We start from the raw sequence: 8,579 nt of genomic DNA on the forward strand, positions 1-8,579 counted from the left end.
GATTATTTTTAAACATTTTATTTATTCATTTGGGTTTGCCAGGTCTTAGTTGAAGCATTCGGGATCTTTAGTTGTGGCCTGTGAGATCTAATTTCCTGACCAGGAATCAAATCCGAGCCCCCTGCTTTGGGAGCACAGAGTCTTAGCCGCGGGATCACCAGGGAAGTCCCAATCTTTTTTATTGCTGTCACTGTGATTGATAAACACTAACTAAAGACAAGGGAAGCTTGAAAAGTGAAAGCAAAAGTGTTTGTCGCTCAGTCGTGTCCGACTCTTTGCGACCCCATGGACTGCAGCACTCCGGGCTCCTCTGTTTATGGAATTCTCCAGGCAGAATACTGGAATGGGTTGTCATTTCCTTCTCCAGGGAAATCTTCCCAACCCAGGAATCGAACCTGGATCTCCTGCATAGCAGGCAGATTCTTTACCATCTGAGATACCAGGGAAGCCTTGGTGTTGGTTTAACCTACATTTCTCTTATGATAAATGAGGTTGGCCATTTTTCATAGTCTTCAGGGCCAGCTTTCTTTCCTTTTCCATGAACTGACTGAGAAGTATGCTTCGGAGGGTCGATTCAGAGACAAGGGTGGGGCAAGAGGCCTGATTGGAGGCAGGGGCCACTTTGGGGACAGTTGGTTCAGAGGAGAGATAGAACTTGGCTCTGAGCTGTGGTGTAAAAGCCAGCACTGGAGATAATGAGGTCGAAAGATTGGAATTTGGAGACAGATGGGCTATGGGGGCCAGGGAGGAAGGAGAAGGTGGGGTCAGGCAAGTCCAGGGTGATGATTTGGTTGATATGAGGGGGCAGGGTAGGAAGGGGAGGACAGGCGAGTCATCAAGGGAAGTGGAGGATCCCAGCGGATCCCTGCCCACTCTCCATCCCACGTCATGACTGATGCAAAACACCGAGCTGAAGGCCACACGCCCCTGCTCACATGCTTCGGTGGCCACACACCCTGGACAGTGCTCCTGCTCGCCTCCAACCCCAAGCCACCTCTTGGCTCCCTCTGCTCTGGACTCCGGCCTGCACACAACCAGCCTCCAGGCACAGGTGCCTCTCATGGCTTCTCCTTTCTCTGGGCCATCTCTCTTTACTCTGCAGCTCTCAGCCATGGGGTCAACCCCAGTTGATGTCACGTTGCCTCAGAGAAACTCTGGACCACGGTTCTCTCTGTGCCAATGTCATCTGATTCATGTCCGTCCCCTCGACCCCCACACTGGACTGTAACCACGGTTGTCTCCCCAGAGTGGATGCCTATGAATGTGAATGAATGAATGAAGGGCAGGGTGCTAGAGGCAGAAAACAGGGGGCAAACAGGAGACGAGGGTTTGGGAAGCCAAAGGGCCTGCAGCCGGCCACCTCCGTGTGAGGCACAGCCGCTCGGCCCCTCCCTGGCGCTCCCTCTCATTTGGCTTGCTTGGGTTTTCTGCTTAGCATTTGTGCTAGTGCTTGCTGGCTTGCAGTTTCTACCTTGGAGTGGAAACTCCAGGTGGAGCAGGGGTTCTCTTTGGTTGAGGTCTGCATCTCGATGCTGAGATGAGATCTCGACAGGAGCTGGCAGCACAGCAGTTGTCTGAACAGGAGAGGGCATGGGAACCAATGGGCTGAGGCCCAGGGCATCACGCTGCTGCTTCCTTCTCTCTAAGAATCTGTTTCTGTGGATGGAGGCGAGGACGTGTTATGACTATACATTCCTTCGGTGGGTATCTCTTGTGGGTCTACTGTGCGCCAGGCACTCTATAGGGATGAGACAAAATCCTTGCCCTCAGGGGACAGGTTTACAGAGCTGAAGGGCGAGAGAGTTGTATGTATGTGTGTATATATATATATATATGGCTTCCCATGTGGTGCTAGTGGTAAAGAACCCGCCTGCCAATGCAGGAGACTTACGAGATGCGGATTCGATCCCTGGGTCAGAAAGATCCCCTGGAGGAGGGCATGGCAACCCACTCCAGTGTTTTTGCCTGGAGAATCCCATGGGCTGAGAAGCCTGGCAGGCTGCGGTTCATAGGGTCATACAGTCAGACACTACTAAATTGACTTAGCATGCACGCACCTATATATACATTGTTTTCTTTCTTTTAAAAAAAATTAATGCATATGGCAAAAGATTTTAAACAGGATGTGAGAATGGACATGACTAATTCTCTGAGACCTTCTGCTCCAGACCCTGCTTCTTCAACCCCCAGTCCCAGAAGAAAACCACTGTGATTGAAAATATTCTTTTCTTGCTGTTTTTAAAGACTTTTTTTTTTTTGATGTGGATCATTTGAAAACTCTTCATTAAATTTGTTACAAGATTATTTCTGTTTTATGTTTTGGTTTTTTGGGAGTGTGCACAATGTGGGATCTTAGCTCCCTTACCATGGATTGAACCCTTGCAGTGGAAGCCAAAGTCTTAACCACCAGACCACCAGGGAAGTCCCCAGAAATATTCTAAGAGCAGAACATTTGAGATTTTTTTGTTTTGCTTTTAATTTAATTTATTGAAGTATAGTTGATAGACAATGTTGTGTTAGTTTCTGGTGTACAGCACAGTTGTTCAGTTATACATATATGATAGTCTGCATCTGCTAACCTCAAACTCCCAATCCATCCCTCCTTCACCCACCCATACTTGGCAGTTGCAAGTCTGTTCTCTATGTCTGTGAGTATATTTCTAATTTGTAGATGAGTTCATTTGCGTCATATTTCATTTTACTATTATTTTTTTTGGCATGCTACAGTATGCAGGATCTTAGTTCCTGGACTAAGGGATTGAATGTGCACCCCCCGCCCCCCCCCAGTGGAAGCCCAGAATCCTAACCGCAGGATCTCCGGGGAATTCCCCATTTGTGTCATATTTTAGATTCCAAGTATAAGTGATATCATATGGTATTTGTCTTTCTCTTTCTTACTTCTCTTAGTATGATAATCCTTAAGTTGTTGCAAATGGTATATGTATATATATACCAAATTAAAAAAAAAATATTTGGCAGCATGTGAGATCTTAGTTCCCTGACCAGGGATTGGACTCTTGCCTCTGCTTCAGAAGTTGGGAGTCTTAACCACTGGACCACCAGGGAAATCCCTACCATATTTTCTTTATCCATTCATCTATCGATGGACATTTAGATTGCTTCTATGTCTTGGCTATTGTAAACAGTGCTGCTATGGACACAGGGGTGCCTGTATATTTTTGTGTTTTTTTTAATTTGCATGTATCTTTTTGAATTATAGTTTTGTCCATATACATGCCCAGCAGTTGGATTGCTGGATCATATGGCGATTCTGTTTTCAGCTTTTTGAGGAATCTCCATACTGTTCTCCATAGTGGGTGCACCAATTTACTTTCCCATCAATGGTGTAGAAGGTTTTCCTTTTCTCCACACCCTCTCCAGCATTTGTTACTTGTAGACTTTTTTTTTCGTAAACTTTTTAATGATGACCGCTGACTTTTTAATTTCTGACCACTTCCAAGAGGTGGTACCTCATTGCAGTTTTGATTTGGATTTTTCTAATAGAGTCTGGCGGGCTATAGACCAAGGGGTCACAAAGAGTTGGACACGACTTAGCAACTAAACAACAGCATATAATTAGTGATGTTGAGCATCTTTTCATGTGCCTATTGGCTGTCTGTATGTCTTCTGTGGAGAAATGGCTATTTAGGTCTTCTGCCCATTTCTTTTTTTTGCCCATTTCTTGATTGTGGTTTGTTGTTGTTGTTGTTGTTGTTATTGAGCGTATGAACTGTTTATATATGTGTGAAAGTGTATGTCTGACTCTTTGTGACCCCATGGACTGTAGCCCACCAGGTTCCTCTGACCGTGGAATTCTCCAGGCAAGAATACTGGAGTGGGTGACCATGCCCTTCTCCAGGGGATCTTCCCGACCCAGGGATCGAACCCGAGTCTCTTAAGTCTCCTGCATTGGCAGGCAGGTTTCTTTACCACCAGCGCCACCTGGGAAGCCTCTGTGTGTGTGTATTTTAGAAGTTAAGTTGGGGGCAGAAGATTTGAGGAGGACTCCAGATCTCAGGGGAAGGTGGGCCCCAGGGCTCAGTCAAGGCGAGCCTTCCAGATTCTGGTAGAGGGCTCCTGCAGCTCCTGGGAGCAGAGAAGCCGGAGGAGGGGCGCTGCTGTGGGTCTGCCGTCCACTGGCCTGGCTCTCCCGCGTCTCACTCCTTGGGGTGGGGCCCACTGATTCGGCCCTCCAGGCCTCCAGTTCTGTTTCTCAGTGAGAAATGCTTCAAACCCTGGGAAGATCTGGGAGCAATGGAGCTGGCAGGAGAGATGGGGCTCTTCTGGGCCCCACCAGGCTTGGGGCGGACGCCTGGGCTCTCAAGGAGCAATGTACAGGGACGGGGTCAGCGGGGTCACAGCCGGCAGCTGTCCCGAGACTCCTGAGGGGCCATGGGCAGCTGCACGGTGCTCAGCTGTCAGGCGGGCTCTGGGCTGACAGGAGGAGGAGGGTGGGTCTGGGCGGGGGAGTCTGGAGCTGGCCATGGGCCTGGTGGGCCCAAGAGCAGGCCAGCCCTGAGGCCCCTAGGGCCCTGGCATTTCCAGCAAGACCCAGAGGGAGCAGAGATAGACCTGGCTGCTCAGGGATAGAAGATGTAGAATGATGATGTCAGGGAGCCAGAGGGGTCCAAATGCCTGAGTACAGGTGGTCAAGTCCCATCCCTTCGACCTCTGGACTTTATGGCCAGACAATGTGGCCTGGTGCTGACCTCTCTCTCCCCAGCTTCTGGTTCTCTGTCCTTTGGTTTGATCCATACTCAGAAGGTGTTTCCCCTCATGGAAGCAAGATGGCTGCAGCAGCTCCACCCTCGTGGCTGTGTCTTTTCTCCTACCTCCAGCAGAAGACTTGGAGCCATTGTATTTACCATGTCTTAGGTTGTGCCTATCCTTGGCCAACCACTGAGGCCAGGGAAATGCAGTGTGTGGTTTGGTTTAGGCAAGGGAGGAGGGGGGAGGTTCCCCCCTCCATGGAAACTGGGGTACTGTTTCTGTAGGAACAGACAGAGGGTGCTGGGGAGGCTCTGTCCTCTGATGGTCTTTTTTCTTTTTTTCTTCCATGCTGGGTCTCTTGCTATGTGGGCTTCATTAGTTGCAGCATGTGGGCTCAGTAGTTACGGCGCACAGTCTCAGTTTCCTCTCTGCAGCTGGAATCCTCGGGGATCAAATCCATGTCCTCTGCATTGGCAGGTGGATTCATAACCACTGGACCACCAAGGAAGTCCTGTCCTCTGACAGCTATTAAAGTGTCTCCCATCTCTCTCAGCTTCACTTTGCCCTGTGCGGCACTGCCAGCCCTTTCCTAAGTCACAGGTTGGATGTTGTCTGTCTACTGTAGAAAAGCCTTCAAAGATCCCCTGAGACATACACAGTCTGTCCAAACTCCTTCACAAGTCTAGACTGCTTGAGTCATCTGGCTCTAAAACGCGGCTCCAGGTCAATCACTCAGTTCTTTTTTCTTTTCTTTTTTCCCTTCTCCCTCCCTTCCCTTGTATTCCCTTCCTTTCTAAATTTAGAGCCTGGGCATATGCACAAGAGTATTGGGAACACGGTCACACAAAAACTTGTACACGAGTGTTTATAGCAGCACTACTCACAATAGCTCCAAAGTGGAAACAACTCTAATGTCCATCAACTGATGAATGGATAAACAAAATACAGTCCATCTGTACAATGGGATGGGGCTTCCCAGGTGGCGCTGGTGGTAAAGAACCCGCCTGCCAATGCAGGAGACCTGAGAGACTTGGGTTTGATCTCTGGGTCAGGGAGGTCCCCTGGAAGAGGGGATGGCAACCCACTCCAGTATTCTTGCCTGGAGAATCCCATGGACAGAGGAGCCTGGTGGGCTACAGGCCACAGGGTCACACACAGTTGGACACGACTGAGGTGACTCTGCACACATGCACATACAATGGAGTAGTATTCAGCCATAAAAAGAAATGAAGCCCTGATAATGCTACAACATGGGTGAACATCGAGAACATTATGCTATTGAAAGAAATCACACACAGAAGAACACATCTGGTATGATACCATTTATTTGATATGCCCAGAAGAGGTAAACCTGTCGAGACAGAAAGTAGATTAGCGTTTGCCAGGGGATGGGAGTGGGGTGGAGGTGGTGAGTAACTGCTAGTGGGTATGGGGTTTATTTTGGGTGATGAAAATATTCTAGAAGTAGTGGTGATGTTTGTACAACTTTGTGAATGTACTAAAACCCACTAAATTATACGCATTAAAGTGGTGAAGTTTGGGAATTCCCTGGCTGTACAATGGTTAGGACTTGGTGCATCCACTTCCATGCTGGGGCCCCTGGTTCCATCCCTGATTGATTAGAGCTAAGATTCTACAAGCCACGTGGCGAAAAAAAAAAAAAAGAATCTCTGTTACAATTACAAATTATTCGAGTTTTCTGTACTGACAATCTGAACGAACTTTTGGCCAACCAATATCTCAGTAACACTTTTTTTTTAAATTAAAAACAAAACAAAACAAAACTACCCTCCTCTACCCTCCACCAGTCAAGGTTTTTCTTCTCTACTTACAGGTCTATTTGAGGGGGAGGCCACGTGTGTCCCGCCGGGACTGGCTCTCAGGTGGCTCAGCCAGGAGACCCAGGGTCAGGGGAAAGAAAGTGTGTGTCAAACAGAGAAGTGAAAAATCAGCCCAAATGGCTATTCCCAGAACCAGGGGAAGCAGCGGGGCCGGGCTGAGCCGGCCTGGGTGACCCCGAGAGAAGGGAAAGGAAATATTGAGGCCGAAACGGCCACAGGAGGCAGGAAGGATGGATGGCAGAGAAGTCATGGCCCTGCCCAGGTCCTCACCCCGCCAGGACCTCCACCCCCGGAACCCCCAGCTTCCTGGTTGGTATATAGTTGGGTTCCCAGGCACAGAGCTACAACGGGCTTTTGCTCCCTCGGTAGCTCTTCCCTGACCTTCCTTGAGACAGAACCTGAGCCTAAAGGGTGGCTAAAGGAGCAGGGGCTAAAGGAGGCAGGGCAGGCCCCTGGGCCAGAAGGTGAGAGGGCTGGGGACCCTGCCAAGGGCAAGGCTGGGGCATTGAGGGGTGGAAGGCAAACTTGGTTGGAGTGCAGGACTTCACTTCTTCAGAACCACCTGCTTCATCCTTGGGCTTGTATCTCAAGGGCCCAGGGCACAACCCGGACCAGGGAAGATGCCACCAAAGTGGGTTCTGGAGCAGGTGGGTCCCAGGAGTTCAGGCCCAGCTGGACTCCTCTGCTTCTCCCACCCCCATCACCAAGGCCCCTCCACCCACCAGAGCCTTATTTTATAGTCGTGAGCCCCACACGAGTGAGAGGAACGAGGCTTAAGGAAACTGCTGAGCCAGCTAGAGGGGGCCGAGGAGCAGTCGGCTGGCAGTTTTTGGGCACTGACTTCCTGCCGAGAGCAAGGGAAGTTTCTGGTGTGGGGGGTGCGTGTCTGCCAGGCCTGTCTGCATTCTGGGGTTTTCATTCTGCTTTTTCTGTTTGTTTTCAATGCCTGCCTAGGCCCTCCCAGAGCGCTGCCCACAGTCACACGACTTGTATCCAGGCAACGGGCTCTTGTTCCCATTCATGCCAGCTCCAGCTTTCTCCCCCCACCTGTCCTGTACGTGCTTCCCTCCCCTCCCCCCGCCCTGCCCCCACCACCACCAGGATACAGGTATTCTCTCCCCTCTGCTAACCAACCCCATCCCACTGGGATCTCTGGACCGTCCTTGCCAAATGGGCACCAAGACATTACCATTCCCCACAGGGCTTCTCCAGCAGCAATGTGAAAATAATTGCCAGGGTTATGGCACCCTGGGAAGCCACACGTGGCTCACATGATGAGGGTCGTTTTGTTTTGTTTATTGTGGCCAAAGGCTTGTCATCAGGGTTTTCCAAGGCGGGGCGGGGTGGGTTTTTAGCTGACGTTTGGCTCAGTAGAAATGCAAATGACATTCTTGAGCTGTGGCAATTCTATGGGGTTGTGGAAGAGGGGCCCGGGCTCCAAGAATGCCAGGTCTGGAGGCTGATAAGTCACGGTGGCCTTCTGGACCACGGTCGGGTGCTTCACGTGTGGGGGACCCTGGGGAGGAAGGAAAACCAGCCCCCTCCTTTGCCGGTGGGGCTGGTCTCTAATTCTGGTCTTCAGAGGAGGCGCCTGTTAAACGAATGCAATGGAGCAGCAGCTGCTTGTTTTCAAAAGGAGACCGGTTCTGCCCAAGCCTGGTCAGATCTGTCGATTCCACTGCGCCTTCAGACGGGGGAGGCAAAAGTTGGACACAGTCAGGTTATCTATTTATCTCTGACTCAAGGCATTGGCCCTTGGCCTGGCAGCCGGGGGTTTCCAGCCGTGGCTCTGGAGTCTGAGGCAGGACAGCCACCAGGTGAGAACAGAAACCCATTCCTCATTTAGCAGTGACAGCCTCTTGCTAGGTGCCAGGACCCCCAGGGGTGGGGATGTGGCAGGGGCCCTGGAGGGCCTGGCCTTGTCCGAGCATTCTGGGCTGGAGGTGAGACCCGGGCGGTGGTGCAACTCAGCCGAGCCAGCGCGAGGAGATCCAGCTCTGGCGCAGCTCTGGGAGGCCCCCCTCCAGA

The 8,579-nt window shown here is 50.7% G+C and overlaps 1 non-coding gene across 1 annotated transcript; it reads right to left on the minus strand.

Annotated features, from left to right (window-relative positions):
* Positions 1-374: 374 nt before the first annotated feature.
* On the minus strand, positions 375-446 carry TRNAS-GCU (transfer RNA serine (anticodon GCU)). The gene has a single exon. It is a non-coding gene; the product is annotated as a tRNA-Ser (tRNA).
* Between the last annotated feature and the right edge of the window lie 8,133 nt (positions 447-8,579).

This window comes from Giraffa tippelskirchi, chromosome 10 (genome assembly GCF_054371585.1).
Source record: "Giraffa tippelskirchi isolate mGirTip1 chromosome 10, T2T-mGirTip1v1.2.pri, whole genome shotgun sequence".
NCBI lineage: Eukaryota > Metazoa > Chordata > Mammalia > Artiodactyla > Giraffidae > Giraffa > Giraffa tippelskirchi.